The sequence below is a fragment of the Lissotriton vulgaris genome, chromosome 3_1 (genome assembly GCF_964263255.1).
Source record: "Lissotriton vulgaris chromosome 3_1, aLisVul1.2, whole genome shotgun sequence".
Taxonomy (NCBI): domain Eukaryota; kingdom Metazoa; phylum Chordata; class Amphibia; order Caudata; family Salamandridae; genus Lissotriton; species Lissotriton vulgaris.
In genome coordinates this window covers 1,182,189,323-1,182,206,112 of record NC_141689.1, presented here as the reverse complement: position 1 = coordinate 1,182,206,112, position 16,790 = coordinate 1,182,189,323, and positions in this window count along the sequence as shown.

Here is a 16,790-nt window from a genome sequence, read left to right as displayed (position 1 = left end):
AACAGGTGGAACAGGAGAATCGTGACAGTACTCCCTCCTCAAGATCCCCCCTAAGACCGGTGCAATGGGTTTGGGTTTCTCAGGATGTTGAGTATGGAACCTCTTTAATAATTTAGGAGCATTTTTTAAATGTTCCAAAGGTTCCCAAGACCTTTCCTCCGGGCCGTAACCTTTCCAATCTATAAGGTAAAGCAATCTTCCCCTAGACCTCTTGGAATCCAAAATCGTTTTTATTTCGAATTCTGGACTTCCCTCAATATCAATGGAGGAAGGAGGTTGGATAAATCGAGTCTGGGCGTGAAAAGGTTTGATTATCGATACATGGAACACTGGATGAATCTGATATTTGGCAGGTAAGGTCAATCTCACACATACTGGATTTAAGATTTTCTCAATGGGAAAAGGACCAATATACCTAGGATTAAATTTATGATTCCCTTTTAATCTCAAATTCTTAGTGCTTAACCAAACTTTATCCCCAGGTGAATAAAGTGGAGGTTCAGACCTATGTTTGTCAGCAAACCTTTTTTGATCTTCTTTCGCCTTGGCCAAATTGAAAGCTGCTTGCTCTTGAATGGAAGATAATTTGGAAACATACTCTGAAATAGCTGGTACATGATTGAGTTCTTTTATCTCTTTAGGAAAAGAGTTAGGGTGATAACCTAGATTACAAAAAAAAGGTGACATACCTAGGGAGGAATGATCAACATTGTTATAGGCAAATTCCAGTTGACTTAGGAGTGATGACCATTCCTCACCTACATTAGTTAGCATACAACGAATGAATTGCTCTATAGTTTGATTGGTGCGTTCCGTAAGACCATCCGTTTGAGGATGATAGCTAGAGGATAAACGTATATCCATATTCAGAAGAGACCTCAAGTTTTGCCAAACTCGTGAAATAAACTGGGACCCCCTGTCCGAAATTACCACTGATGGAATCCCATGCAAACGGACTACATTTTCCATTATCAAGTGTGCCAATTCCATACTAGTTGGTAGTTTCTTAAGCGGGACAAAATGAGCCATGCGTGAAAACTGGTCTACAATAGTTAGAATGGTGGTAAATCCCTTTTTAGTGATTGGTAATTCAACAATGAAATCTAAAGAGATCGTGTGCCATGGTTGAGGTGGTAAGGGTAGAGGGTTTAACAAACCACTTGGATTTTGATGAGAAGGTTTATTCTGAATACAAACACCACAAGTTTCAACAAACAGTTGCACATCTTTAAACATTGAAGGCCACCAGAAGGTTCTTTTGATTAAGTCATAGGTCTTAATCTTACTTGGGTGAGCAGATAAGGCAGTATCATGATGAAAGTGTAGAATCCTTTCCTTTAGTGTGTCAGTAGGTACAAAAATGAGATTCTGCATAAAGATCAAATCATCTCTTTCCTGTAAATAAGGGTGTGATTCTTTCCAAACCTTGAAATCTTTCTTTGCCAATTCTTTCTTAATGTCTGAGATAACATCACAAACAGTTATACTTGCTTGAAATCGTGATATAGGTATTACAGGTTTTACCTCAGCCGGAGCATCAATAAAAACTTCTCCCATTCTAGACAATGCATCAGCTTTCAAGTTTTCTTTACCTGGTCGATAAGTAATAACAAAATTATAATCATTAAAGAACATTGACCATCTTAATTGCCTAGCAGATAGAGCTTTTACTGATCTCAAGGCTTGAAGGTTTCTATGGTCCGTATATATTGTCACTGGATGTCTTGCTCCCAGCAAATAATGGCGCCATTCTTCAAATGCTGCCTTTATAGCCAGAAGTTCTTTATCTGCAATTGCATAATTCAATTCTGCTTCAGATAATTTTCTAGAAAAATATGCAATTGGGTGCATTTGTCCTGTGTCAACATGTCTTTGAGACAAAATACCTCCTACTGCAAATTGGGAAGCGTCAGCTTCTACAATAAAAGGCTGGCTGGGATCAGGATGAGAAAGAATTGGAGCTGAAATGAATTTCTCTTTGAGTTTCTGAAAAGCTTCTTCAGCTAGTTCTGTCCACACAAATTTTACCCCTTTTCTTAACAACCTTGTGATAGGAGTGATTGTCTTAGAAAAATCTTGAATGAACCGACGGTAGAAATTTGCGAACCCCAAGAAACTTTGAACTTGTTTTACAGAAGAAGGACTGGGCCAGGATTCAACCGCTTCCACTTTCTTTGGGTCCATTTCTATCCCCTTAGGACTGATGACGTATCCCAAGAACTCTACTTTTGAGGTGTGAAACAAACTTTTTTCCAACTTGACATACAAAGAATTTGAAAGCAGTTTCTTAAGAATAGCTCGGACCTGTTGCACATGCTCTTCTTCAGAATTTGAAAAGATAAGAATGTCATCTATATAAACAACACAACATACATCAATAAATTCATGCAGAACTTCATTTATAAAAAATTGGAAGGCTGCGGGGGCATTGCAAAGACCAAAAGGCATGACTTGGTATTCAAAAAGTCCAAATTTTGTACGAAAAGCTGTTTTCCATTCGTCACCCTTTCGGACTCGTACCAAATGGTAAGCTCCCCGCAAGTCCAATTTTGTATAAATGGTAGCCTTTTTGACCTGGTCTAACAAAGTGGGAATCAAGGGCAAAGGATACCGGTTTTTTACTGTCACATTGTTCAAGGCTCTATAATCGATGCACGTGCGCAATTCACCTCCCTTTTTCGGAATAAAAAAGAGAGCTGATGAGACAGGAGACTTGGAATGACGAATAAAGCCATTAGCCAGGTACTCATCCAAGTACTCTCTAAGATGGACATTCTCTTTTTCCGTTAATGCATAAATTCGGCTACAAGGCAAAGTAGCCCCTGGGACAAGATCAATCCTACAGTCAAAGTCTCTGTGTGGGGGGAGAGTGTTTGCCTTTTTCTTGTCAAAAACGTCTTGAAGATCTGAGTAAACAGATGGAACACCCTCTATTGCTAAAACTCTAGATGAATCGGAAGGAAAGTTAAACCCTTGAATAATTTCTCCTGATCTTTCAAGAAGAAAACACTTGTTAGTGCAATGTGATGACTGAAAGGTAATAGTCTGAGACACCCAATCTATACTTGGGTTGTGTTTGATCAACCAAGGAATTCCCAGAATCATCTTGAACTGCGGGGCGTCTATGATGTCAAATTGTATCTTTTCACGGTGAATAGGCGAACAGTCCATTTCAAGTATTTCAGATTGTCGGCTAATCGGTCCTGAAGTTAACTCCTTACCATTTACTGCTCTAACAATCTCTGGATGATCTTTTAAAATAGATTCAAAGCCTAACTGGGAGAAAAACTGAGTATCCATAAAGTTTCCCATAGCTCCTGAGTCTATTACAGCTTCTTCCTTTCTAGTTTGAGAGGAAGGCGATTGACTTCTTAACTCGACTAGAATACCAAAATGCTTACATCCCAAAGGTGGAACAGTAGAGGCCAAACTGGAAATTACACTCGATGAACCGACCTCTTCTTTCATCGAGTTTTCTAGTTTTCCGACGATTCTTGAGTTAGAGCAAGATCTGAGGATTTAGACTTAAACTTATTAGGTCTGGTAGGACAGTCTCTTACAAAGTGTCCAGTCTTACCACAGTAAAGACATTGATTTAATTGTCGTCTTTTTTCCTTTTCATCTTTAGAGAGCGGACCTCTAACAGTTCCTATTTGCATAGGTTCCGCATGATCTGTTTTAGGGCCAACCTCCTTACCTAATGATGTATTTCTATCCTTTACAAATAGGATTTTATGGTCACTCTTCCCTTTTTCGCCCTTTCTCTCACTAAGACGATGGTTCAACTTAATCACAAGATCGATAAACTCACTGATATCATCAGGAGGTTCTAAGATTTGAGTTACCATATCTTTCAGATCTTCCCGAAGACCTCTGTAAAAAATAGAAATTCTTTTATCATACGGCCAATTAGCCTCAAGTACCAAACGGTTAAATTGGGAGATGTAATGAAGCAGATCTGAAGACCCTTGTTTTAAACTTAATAACTCATTGTCTGCAGACTGCACAAACATATGTTTTGCAAAAATCTTCTTTAGGGCCCGTTCAAAATTCCTAAAATTATACAGAATAGGATCATCTCTTTCAACAAAAGGGATTGACCAAAGAGCTGCATCACCTCCAAAATATGATAACATAAAAGCTACTTTGGAGGAGTCATCCGGAAAGGCTGATTTCTTGGCTAAGAAATGTAGATGACATTGTTGCAAGAATATGGAAAACTTGTTACAGTCCCCATAAAAACGTTCAGGTGGAGCTAAGGGTGTTGGAATTGGGGTAACCACCTGAATCTGAGTTCCCCCCCCTGAGTCTGAGGATGAAGTCTGCACACTAACTGGGCTCTGCTGAATGGCTGCTTGTAACGCAGTCATGTCGTTTCTTAAGGAAACATTCTCATCCCTGATGTCCTTTAGAACTGCTGCTATTTCCTGTAAGGAAACCTGGTCCATTGCGTCTGGGCGAAATATTCTTCTTGGGCTTTGCCTTCTGTCAGAACCTAAGTACGCTGTCTCTTACCTTAAAAATGACAGGAATCCCTGTAGACCGCGTAGAGATTTTCGCAGAGACGCAAGGGACCAACTTCCCAAAAACTCTAACTAAAACTTGCTGACTAAATTCACAGCTAAGCATTAACTAGACCTTTCGGGAGGAGGGCCGGTACTGGACGTTGACTGGAGAGTTATACCTTTGACTGTCGACCTGCGAATCAGCAAGAATAATAAAACTTACTATCAACTCTATTCTTAAGTATTCCTACTAAAAGCTGGTCCTCCCCCTTCCTTATGAAAGAGCTGGTTCACACAGAGCTATTCCTACCTGCGAGCAGTCTGTTTCTATCACCGTCCAGTATTTCTTTGTCTTGTCTGGGATGTAGTTTTTGGGAGTTGTCCTTTTATGATGACTTGTAGCTTTACAGAGTAGAAGTCTGTGGATTAAATGAATAAACAACTATTAACAATCCAGTCTTTCCCTATAGATCTCCTTTCTCCTCAATCTCTCTCCTCTGTTACCAGAAACTTACTTGAGAATCTCCTCTTTTCAGAATTAAATGGTGGATTCTGGTGAGCGCTAGTGTATTTTACCTAAGAAAAATGAAATACACCGAGAAAAGCAACAACTCGAGCATATACAATTCACTATTACCTTCTTGTGAATAATCCTAGACAGGTACGTAACCTCAATAGACTTAAAACCATAAACTGTAATTCACAATGACATTCTTGTGAATACCTTCAAACTGAAAACAGGATTGTGCGCACTATAAATCAAAAATCAGGTTCTAAAGAAGTCACTGGTATTTAAATAACCCCCAAAAGACACTATTAAATGACAAATCCTTTTTAAATAGCTTTCTTTCTTGCGTAGGGCGCCTTGAGAATTACCAGAACTTAGCTTAAATGTCTTCAGAGCTGATCGTGGGCTGGTCGTGAAGATTGCAGAGCTGAAAGTCCAGGTCTTGAATCCTAGCGCAGGATAGCTGTTCAATAGGCTCTGGAAATGTTACCATGAAGTCCTCTGTGCAGCGCTGAAGCCAGGAACCTGCAGACGAGACTCGCAACTTTGTCCTCTAGAGAATCCAGAGGCAAAGCGAGTTCTCTAGGTGTGGGTGCGGTTTAAATACCTTCCGCACCCACAGACAACGTGCGCTTGCACGTTGCAACCGTCTTCGGCTTTCCGCGTGCAGCGCGAGCAGAAGGCTTTCAGCCTTCAGACGGCAGATGGCAAAATTAAACGCACACGCGTTTATTTTGCCTTAGGCTTAACGCGTGTGAAGCTTTCTGTCAGCATGATTTAAACAAGGTGAAAACATCTCAAATAAACCACGGAAATGCCTGAACCAAGGTCACTATGAAATTTAACTTGGCATTAGTATGACAACATTAATTATAGCTAATTCACATTGGCAAAACGTATCTCAAAGCACTTTACAAACAAACACACACATAAAGAGGTGCTGGTGCACGGGAAAGGGGTGGGTTTTTTCAGATGGGAAAGAAAATAGTTATGTACAGGGTGTACATCACAGATGAGCATTTTGTATGCTTCCCTAAAAAGGAACAGGTGGAACAGGAGAATCGTGACAGTTTATAACCATAAAAGCACATTAATTTCCAGCAAATTACAAATTCATGATGACTCAAAGATAAGATAAGAATTTGCTACGTACATTGGAATTTCGGGCATGATACAATGATAAAATTAAAAAACATTTGGGCATAAAATATCAGTGCACGAAAAAACTTTTAAATTATATGTACAGTTTTAAAATGGTGAGAACATCACATTCATCTCCCGGCCCCATACTAAGTAAAACTGCTAAAAACATCACACTTGTCTCCCATCCCCTGCTAGATACGGCCTTTACACCCTCTAGCTAAAACCAACATTTCATGCTCAGTAATACCATTACAAAGTAGGGGGTGCAATGCACCAATAAGGATCTATAAAGATCTATGCCAACTTTAGCAGGTTTCTGCGAATTATCCACATAGAAAACAGAAACTTTGCTACTGAAACCACATAAACTGGGTTATTTTCCGTTCTTATGATCCTAAAAAAAACTGCATGGTTCCTAATACCTAGATTCCTACACAGTTGTATTATACATTTCTCCCTAGATTTTTTGTATGCCGCACAGAAGAGTACTACATGTACTGCTGTTTCCTCCTCTATAAGGCATCCAGGGCAGGGACTATTTGCGACTCCCGCCCATTTACTAGTAATTGCAAATAGCGGTAGGGTGCGGATCACTGAAACAATATTGATAACAAAAATATAGAACTACCATAATATCGAGTAAAAAATATAGAATGCCAAAATATCGACTTCTTATCTCCAAACAGGTAAGTACAAAAATATTGAATCAAAAATATCGATGTAAAAAATATAGTTAGTCAAAATATCGAATTTTTTAAAATGCTTTAAAGTAATTAAAAATTAATGAAATAGTAAATATAATTACCTTAAACATACTTAAAATACTTAAATAACCTTACAATTAATACATATTTAATTTAAGATAAGAAAAAAACATACAAATTGATTTAATACATATATATATATTAACGTAATATTAATAAAAAAATATAAAATATTTTTACCGTAGGATAGCGGAAAGGGTAACATTTACAATTACCACTCCAGTGAGTGCAACAGTAGAGAAAGCGCTAGATAACGTAGGGGTAAAAATTATTATTCAAACTCCAGTGAGTGCAACAGTAGGGAAAGCATTGGATAGCGTAGAGTTAAAAATTACTATTCCCACTCCAGAGAGTGCAACAGTAGGGAAAGCATTGGATAGCGAAGGGGTAAAAATTACTATTCCCACTCCAGAGAGTGCAACAGTAGGGAAAGAGTTGGATAGTGTAGGGGTAAAAATTACTATTCTCACTCCAGAGACTGCAACAGTAGGAAAAGCGTTGGATAGCGTAGGGGTAAAAATTACTATTCTCACTCCAGTGAGTGCAACCGTAGGGAAAGCGTTGGATAGCGTAGGGGGAAAAATTACTATTCCCACTCCAGAGAGTTAAACAGTAGGGAAAGTGTTGGATAGTGGGAGGGTAAAAATTACTATTCCCACTCCAGAGAGTGCAACAGTAGAAAAAGCGTTGGATAGCGTAGGGGTAAACATTACTATTCCACTCCAGTGAGTGCAACAGCAAGGTAAGTGTTGGATAGCGTAGGGGTAAAAATTACTATTCCCACTCCAGAGAGTGCAACAGTAGGGAAATCGTTGGACAGCGTAGGGGTAAAAAATACTATTCCCTCTCCATAGAGTGCAACAGTGGGGAAAGCGTTGGATAGCGTAGAGGTAAAAATTACTATTCCCACTCCAGAGAGTGCAACAGTAGGGAAAGCGTTGGATAGCGTAGGGGTAAAAATTACTATTCCCACTCCAGAGAGTGCAACATTCTGGAATGCGTTGAATAGCGTAGTGGTAAAAATTACTATTCCCACTCCAGAGAGTGCAACAGTAGGGAAATCGTTGGATAGCGTAGGGGTTAAATTTACTATTCTCACTCCAGTGAGTACAACAGTAGGGAAAGTAAATACTTCATATATTAATTTAAAAAAAATATTAATACCAATTACAAAATAATTAAGAATAATTACAAATTTAATATAATATAGTAATTATTCAATTAAAAATACAAATAAAAAATATTTAATAAAAATCATTGCCTAATTATACAAATTAATTACCAATTTACAATTAAATAATTAGCAATTGAAAAATAATTAACAATTAATTAAAAATAATTACGAATAAATACAATAAAAAAATGCTTTAATTAGAATTAAATTACTTCCCACCCTATTCCCCTATAAACCCACAACCCGCTACAGAAAATAAATTAATAAAATTAACATAATTATCAATTAATCAATTAATTAAAATGAATTACCAATTATATTTTAATTAATTACCAATAAAACATTTAAATAACAATTATTTAAAATAAATACCAATAAATAAGTTAAAAAAAATAATTAATTATAATTAAATTACTTCCCAACCTATTCCCCTATAAACCCACAACCCGGTACAGAAAATAAATTAATAAATAAATAATAAATTAATAAAATTAACATAATTATCAATTAATCAATTAATTACAATTAATTACCAATTACATTTTAATTAATTAACAATTAACAATTAATAAGCAATTAATTCAAAATAAATACCAATAAATAAATTTACATATTTAATTAATTATCATTAAATTACTTCCCACCCTAATCCCCTATAAACCCACAACCCGCTACAGAATTATATTATGCAAAGATTAACTACCATAAAATTAATTAATTAAAATAAATTATAAAATAAATATACACTTTTCACACATATACTAACATAAAAAACACTTTAAAAAAATGGATATTATTAAAAAATGTATATTAACTTACCTCTATTTTGATATTTTTGTTGTCTATATTCTGTCCATTCTATAGTGTTTGTTGTCTATATTCTATCCATTCAATATTTTTGTTGTGTATATTCTGTCCATTCGATATTTTGTCCATTCTATATTTTGAATTCGATATTACTGCTATTCTTTTCGATATTTTTGTAGTCTATATTCTGTCTATTCGATATTGTGTATATTCTATATTTTTTATTCGATATTAATACAAATCGATATTTAAAACTCGATATTTTGAGTTTATACCGTAGTGAGCCATATCTAAACTGTAGGAAAAGCTTTTTAGCTAAAGTCGGCTCAATGGTATCAAGCACCTGCTCAAATTGGTAATGGCACTTAAATTCCAAAAACCCGTGTGTCAAGCTTGTTAATTTCACAGATCAAAAAAGTTCCATCAATTACAACTCTTTGAGTGCATTTTTCAGTGTTTTTTTTATATCTCCGGACAGAAGACCTCTGGTTTTTTCCAGAGGTTTTCCATACCGATTGCACTAAAAGAGTGCCTTATAAAGGCTAACCAGGGTATACTTCCTGCCCATAATGTTGTCATTACCGATCTCAATTCTTCCCTGTAAATGGCCAACTCAGGGGTGCACCACAACCGCCGCCAATAAAGCAGCGGACGCGTTGCGATGACGTCCGAGATTGGAAGAATACTTAAATCCATCCTAAGCGGTACTAATGGAGTATTTTTCGGTAGCATCAGGATTTGTCTAATAAAATTGTTGTCTGTTGATGTGAGGGTGTTAGAGGGTTTAAGCCCCCACAATTTCGCCCGTATAGGGATGCTGTCCAGGCTTGTACTCTATAGATTTCCAGATGTGGGCCTATAGTTTTTAAAATACAATTCTTTTGTACTTTTAGGATTCCCCCCATGGCCTGCGTTAATCTCAGATTAGCCTTATCCATCTGCGGGCCCCATCCCATTTTATCGTTCAATGTGAGGCCCAGATAATGGAAGACAGATACCCTTTACAGGGGTCTATCCTCCATCATTGGATGAGGACAATTGGTAGAGTTAGCAGTAAAAACCATATATTTGGTTTTATTGATGTTAACCACAAGATTCCTTTTTTGGCAAAATTGGGAAAACGTGTTTAACATACGCTGCATGCCCAAAAGTAGAGTACTACAAAATGTATTGAAAGATTGTAAAAAAAAAAAAAAATCAGCATCTTACAAGAAAAAACAGCAGATTGAAAGTGTAGTAGAAAAAGCTTTTGAATGGAAAAGAAAAGTATTTATATTGACATTGAAGAGAATGAAAACATTGAATAAAACTGCACATTTTGGGGTCGATTCAGATTTGGGAAAAAAAACGTCTGTACGATTTTCATCCGGAGCCATCGCCGTACGATTCGTACCTGTCCGTCCAAGTCGTGTAGTACGATCCGCATTTTGTCAATCCGTCCGAATCGTCGCGATCCGTACGTATTGCAAGGCTGAAACAGTGAACTGTACAACTCGTACACATGCCGTACGACCCTACGACTATGATCCGGACCGGGGTATGAGGACGCAATTCGTACGGTCCATGTCAGGTAAGGGCGATTCGTACGGAAAAGCACACAATCACTTACACACCGTACAGTGCATACACCCCATGATAGCAAATGTTGTTGTGCGCACTGCATCGCATTTGGGAATGCAGAGCATGCAACAAAATTTGTTTTATTTATTTATATGTTTACTTACCTGTAAACCTCCATAATCCATAGTTTACTACCCCCCACCCCACCCCTCCCCCTCCCCACATCACCTCCCAGCAGGTACTCCCACTATCGACTGCGGCTGGGAAGAAGTAATAGCTGAAGAAGTTCAAGAGAGACGTACACAAGCTCCAGTGTATACGTGGGATTGTAGATGTATTTGTAGTATACAACAGGAATCTATTGATATATTACGAATTTTCTCACGAGATTAAGAAATTACAAAGTTCAAGCTACTTTCATGTGAAAAAACAAACTATGGGGTTTGGAGTATGCGGAAAATGCCTTTTACAGTCCGCCAGCCACGGCTAGTTCGTCCGCCATATTAGGATGGGAAGCACTATCAAATTGCCGTACGCCGCGGAAGAACATGCACCGCCGCGTAAATACACCCGACCCCGCGGCGGACGTAATCAATCCAGAGACACCGCTGTATGGAATGACGTCTCCGACCGTCCTCGAAATCCCAATGGCGAAAATGACACAGCAAATCGCTGCGGAGAAACCACCAGCCTGAACACGGCAGATTCACCACAGCGGAGAGGCAAAACATTGCAGAGATACCCACCACAGGCAGACTGCCGTCATGGACCCAGCTCTACATGAATTTCCGCTACTCTTCGTGCTCCACCACCAGCAAGTCATGGACCGTCGCCACCGACGACGCAGGTACGCAAACACAACAACAGCTGTCGGAAGGGGATTACCTGCCGGGGCTGTGACGTGGGGAGGGGGAGAGGCATGTTGGGGGTCAATAATGTATGGGAAACGGATGTATGCAGGTAAATCAACATATAAATAAATTGAACGATTCTGACCCCACTCACCCAGAATACACATGCACCGCCAACAAACAGCCACACCACAGACAACGCAGCATAGCAGAGCAGACGACAGAAACCATGCCCACAATCAACTAGGCAGGCAGGCAGGAATGGCTAGGCCGCACAGCTCACAGGCCCACATTCACACACCAACACACAAGGCATACCACACGTAAGGAGACATGCTGGCCCACCCTCAGGCCAACCCCACACCTACCCCATTAACAGACAGGGGCCCATACACCACACACCACAATAAAAAACACTGCTGCACACATATAAACAACCAACACACACACGATGAGCCCTGTACACTGACAAAGTCGACACTGAACAACCTACTGTGTACCCCCAAATCATGAGTGTGACACATGCACCAAATGAAAAACATCCACATAACCTGCATTGCATGGGAAGCCACTGTTGTCCCAAAACAAGCCTCAGAGTGCCTCCTCCACCCTTACACAGTCCACAGCCACATTGTACTGACTACCCCCCCAGCCAAACGAAAGGAAACAGTACTGGGCAATGGTAATGTGAAAGTGGCAGACACAGCATTTACAAGGAGACAACCAAAAATTACACAGAGAAACCACTACACAGGAGTAACTTGCTTTATTGCACATAATAGAGGTTGACTCCTAGAGTACCCAGGAGTATGGCCACTGGATACAACAGAGCAGGTACATCCGAGGCAGCACATGAGAGGGGCAATGAGCATCAACAGTCCATGGCACAGAACAGGTACATCTGAGACAGCAAATGAGAGGGGATAAGTGCATCAAGAGTCCATGGCACAGAGCAGGTACCTCTGAGACAGCACATGAGGGGGGCTAAGTGCATCAACAGTCCATGGCACAGAACAGGTACATCTGAGGCAGCACATGAGAGGGGCAATCAGCCTCAACAGTCCATGGCACAGAGTAGGTACATCTGAGGCAGCACATGAGAGGAGCTAAGTGCATCAACAGGCCATGGTACAGAACAGGTACATCTGAGGCAGCACAAGGACGTGTGTCATGCGCACCGTCCCATGGACAATAATATTTCAAGGGTGGTTACAATGGACATTCCTGACATCAATTACAATCACATTTCAGTGATGGGAACTGCACCTCACAGCACAGAATCAGGTGGACTGTGTGAGCTCGTAGCTTTGGACACAGTCGCGGGATCTGATACAAGAATGGGAGATACAGGCCCAGTACTAGTGACTGACACATGAGCCATAGACCCAGACACACTGGCAGCACCAGATACAGGAGTGTGAGACACAGCCACAGATCTAGTTACTGACACATGAGCCATAGACCCAGACACACTGGCAGCACCAGATACATGAGTGTGAGACACAGCCACAGATCTAGTGACTGACACATGAGGCATAGACCCAGACACACTGCCAGGACATGTCCCTGTACAGTGACAAACAAATACCATGCAGGCATCTGAGACATGAGGGTGGCGGACACTGTGGTAAATAAAGTTTTACCCGTGCTGAATTTCTATGCGGTAAAGTTCAATAATAAATAGCTCAATCAAATGAGAGGCAGAGTCCGTGGCATCTGAGTTATAAGGGTTTTATTCCATAAAATGGAATTGGTTCGAACCAGGTATCGTGTTCCATCACCACGAAGGTTCAGGAAGGGATAGACAATGCTTTATTAACAGAGTACAATATATATAGTAAATGCATATAATGGTGATGGATACAGAAGGCGTAACAGCTGAGAGAAACGAGATAAGAACACATGTGCGTAACAGAAGGCGTGCACGAGGGCGTACACAGAGGTGTGTGCTAGAAACGTCACATGAAAGTGTCACAGGTGGGTGGATCCATAGAGGAATCCTGCAGTGTCAGCAGAAATATATGGCAGAGTTGCGCGCGCAGCAGCATGACGTGTGATTGACGTGGAACTGGAGGGTGAAGGGGACTTGACATTTAGCACTATACGTGGAGACAGAAGTCTGGCGTGTCAGAACAACCTAAACCCAATCATATCTAATATCTTGTGTTTGAGGAACTGTATTATCTAGAAGGAAAGGTCTCTCGGGCAGAGGCTATTCTATACTGACTGCTAGTGCGTGCATATGTGACTACGTGTCTACGTGTAATGCGAGGGGCCATGGGCCTACCATGGTAACAAGAGCAATGAATTACTTGCACAGGGACAGAAAGGCCGGGCCCTTTGCTCTGCAGCTGGAGAGATGTTTACCTAAAATGCTAGACAGGAATGTATTTTCGAGGAGCGGAGCAGATAACTTGAAGGCAAAATACAGTCTTGGCAGGCAAGCAGGCCGACCTGGGCACCACTCGCCGCGCAGGGAGTAAGGCAAGGGTCATGGATACAGATTCAGGCTGCAGCTTTCAGAGGCAGAAGGCAGAAAGGGCTCGATGGCAGAAATCAGGGCCTAGCTCGCCAGAGCCAGGAAAACGTGAAAGTGCACCATGTAAAGACGGTGGCACGGCATACTTAGGAACTGATTTATTGACCCATTCATGGTGGATCTGAAAGAGGACATGTTAACGTTGGACGCAAATGTATTTGCGTCTTCTTAACTGGTTGTGGAGGGAACATACATGTACTTGAAGCGCATACATGGAGCCGTTGGGGTCTACGGTAGGGGACACAATTGACCATAAAATTCATATTACCTCATTCCCTCCTTGTCCCCTACGGACCCTTCATGATATATCAATCTTCATTAGTCCATCAATTTGTTCATATAACATAATTTGCTCTTCCTTTTTCTGCCGGCCTTTAGAACGTGAACTTGGATGGGGAATACATGATGTGGCGCACAAGCCGCAAATCGCTGGCCCACACTGCAGACATAGACAACAACTGAACACTATGAGAAGGGCTATTCCGAGGAAGGATAGGACTTTCCATCCCCAGGCTGATAACACGCTCCAGAACCAACCGCACCAAGTCCAGGTGCCTGGATTCTGGTGTATCTGACTTGCAATCTTGTGGAGACGGGTTATGGCTCTATATACTGATGGTGCGTTTTCTGGAATGAAAACACAACAACTCGATCCGATGACTCTACAAGCTCCGCCCCTATCGGCCGGGATGACGTCAAGGACGAGACGATTTTGAAGAACAACAATCCGCATAGCAGACTGCTCCTCTGTTAAGTTGCCTAGGGCGGAAGTAGTTTCATTCACTACTGCTTCGAGGGTTCTGGTTAACTTACGTATCAGTTTACTATTAAAGACAGCACCTACATAGGGAAAGAAACCTTTATTGAAATCTATATACTGCTCCCATGCGGTTTCAGTATAGTCAACAATCGGGAGATCTCTCTTGGATCTATTGTGTACTAGATGGGAGTTCCTATGATAATCAGGAGGGGCTAGGAAAACAGGTGGCAGAAGGAATGCAATGTAACAAGTACCATCCCAATCTAGAGGTAAACGTATATATGCTGTATGACCACAAATGAAATAGGAATGACGGGAAGCTTTGAATGCAGACTTGCCTTTATCACTGAATTCGATCACAGTAGTACATGTACTATGACCTAGGTGTACTGAACCATTCTTTCTGACACATAATTCACCTTTGACTGGTAATACTGACATGGCGGGCAAGACTGGTTCGGCTTCGGACTGGACATTCAGAATCATGAGGTTAAGTGAAAAATTACCTAATCCATATACTTCGTTTTCTAGATCAGTCCCTGTCCTTTGGGGAAGACCCTCCTTGTCAGGGAAACATACTTTATGTAAAACTGTGTTCAGATTTCCCCATATCCAATTTCCCTGGTAAACTACGGAATCAGAATCTAAAGAATTCATTAAACTAAACCATGCACCACAGGAACCATTATGTGTGAACGGGTAGGGAAAGAGGGGCAGAAATCCCTTGTACTTTTGATAGGGAGGGAGTCGGCCACATATCCAACAAATGGTAGCATTGCTGGTCTGATGGGAATGGTGTAACATGCTGATGAATGTATTGTTGCGCAGCGCAAGTCGGTAAGATAACTCGTGCGGGGGCAATTCACTGAAAATATGTTCGGCAGTGTCATTTAAAGAAGAATGTGCACGTGTGAAAATAGGAAAGTACATGTGTAGCAATATACTTGTAGCAATAATCATAAGACTCAGAAAAAACATAATCAATAATGTCACCACGCAGTGACTGCGAAGAGATTTACAATATTCTCGTTTCTTGAGCTGTTTCTGTCTATCTCTCTCTCTATTGGGGTCTAACTTGTACATGTCAGGAACTGTCTAACCGATTCACCTAGGGGAGGACTTAAACAATTAAACTGTCTGACTTGCTAGACCTTAACTTCATACGAAACTTTTGTGAAGGAGTTTTCTCTACCAGTGGGAGTTTAGTATCAGTCTCTGGAATGGGGCAGGGCTGGGAGTCTGGTTTTGGCAGCAGTCCATAATGTCTTTTTACGTGACTCGAGTGGAGCCAGCCCTTGCGGCCCTCCACCTTCACTGCTGTCCTTGTTGTCAATAACACAAGCTTCGGCTCCTGCCAACGGGGCTCCAGCGGACTCCTCCTGTCGAAATTTCGGACACAAACTGTATCACCAGGGACGATCTCGTGTGGCTTCACCTCGGTGTTGTCGGGAAAGGCTGCTGCTACCTGTGAACGGCATAATTGGAGTGCAGACATCAAGGAGGCAAGGTAATCTGTCAGCATATTACAGTCAACATCTGTGATCTTACGAGGCAGAGGCGTCCCCCACATATTCGGCGGCCTTCCAAAGACCACCTCATACGGGGATAGCCCTGTTCTTGAATGTGCTATCATTCTCATGTAAAAGAGTGCAACTGGCAAAGCTACTATCCAATCAACGCCTTTCTCTTTACAAATCTTGGCGAGGCGAATTTTCAGGGTCTGATTATGTCTCTCGACGAGACCTGCTGCTTCGGGATGTCGGACACAGTGGAACTTCCACTGATAACCTAGCAGGAGTGATACCTGCTTCATGAGCTCGGACGAGAATGGCTGACCATTATCTGAGTATACGATACGGGGCAAACCATACCGTGGGAAGAATTCACGTACCAGCTGCTTGGCAGTGGTCGGAGCAGTGTAATCTGGGACTGGATATGCTTCTGTCCAACGGGAAAGTGCACATACAACTACGAGGACATACTTGAATCCTCGACAACGCTCCATCTGGATATAATCCATCTGGAGGACTTCAAAAGGATGATCGGGAGGATGAAATCCACCTTGCTCTACGGGAATGCCTTTACCTGGGTTGAACTGACAACAGATCATGCAAGTACGCACTTTCTGTTTTGCTGCTGCTTGTAAATGCTTATTGAACCAAAGGTTTTGAATACTGTC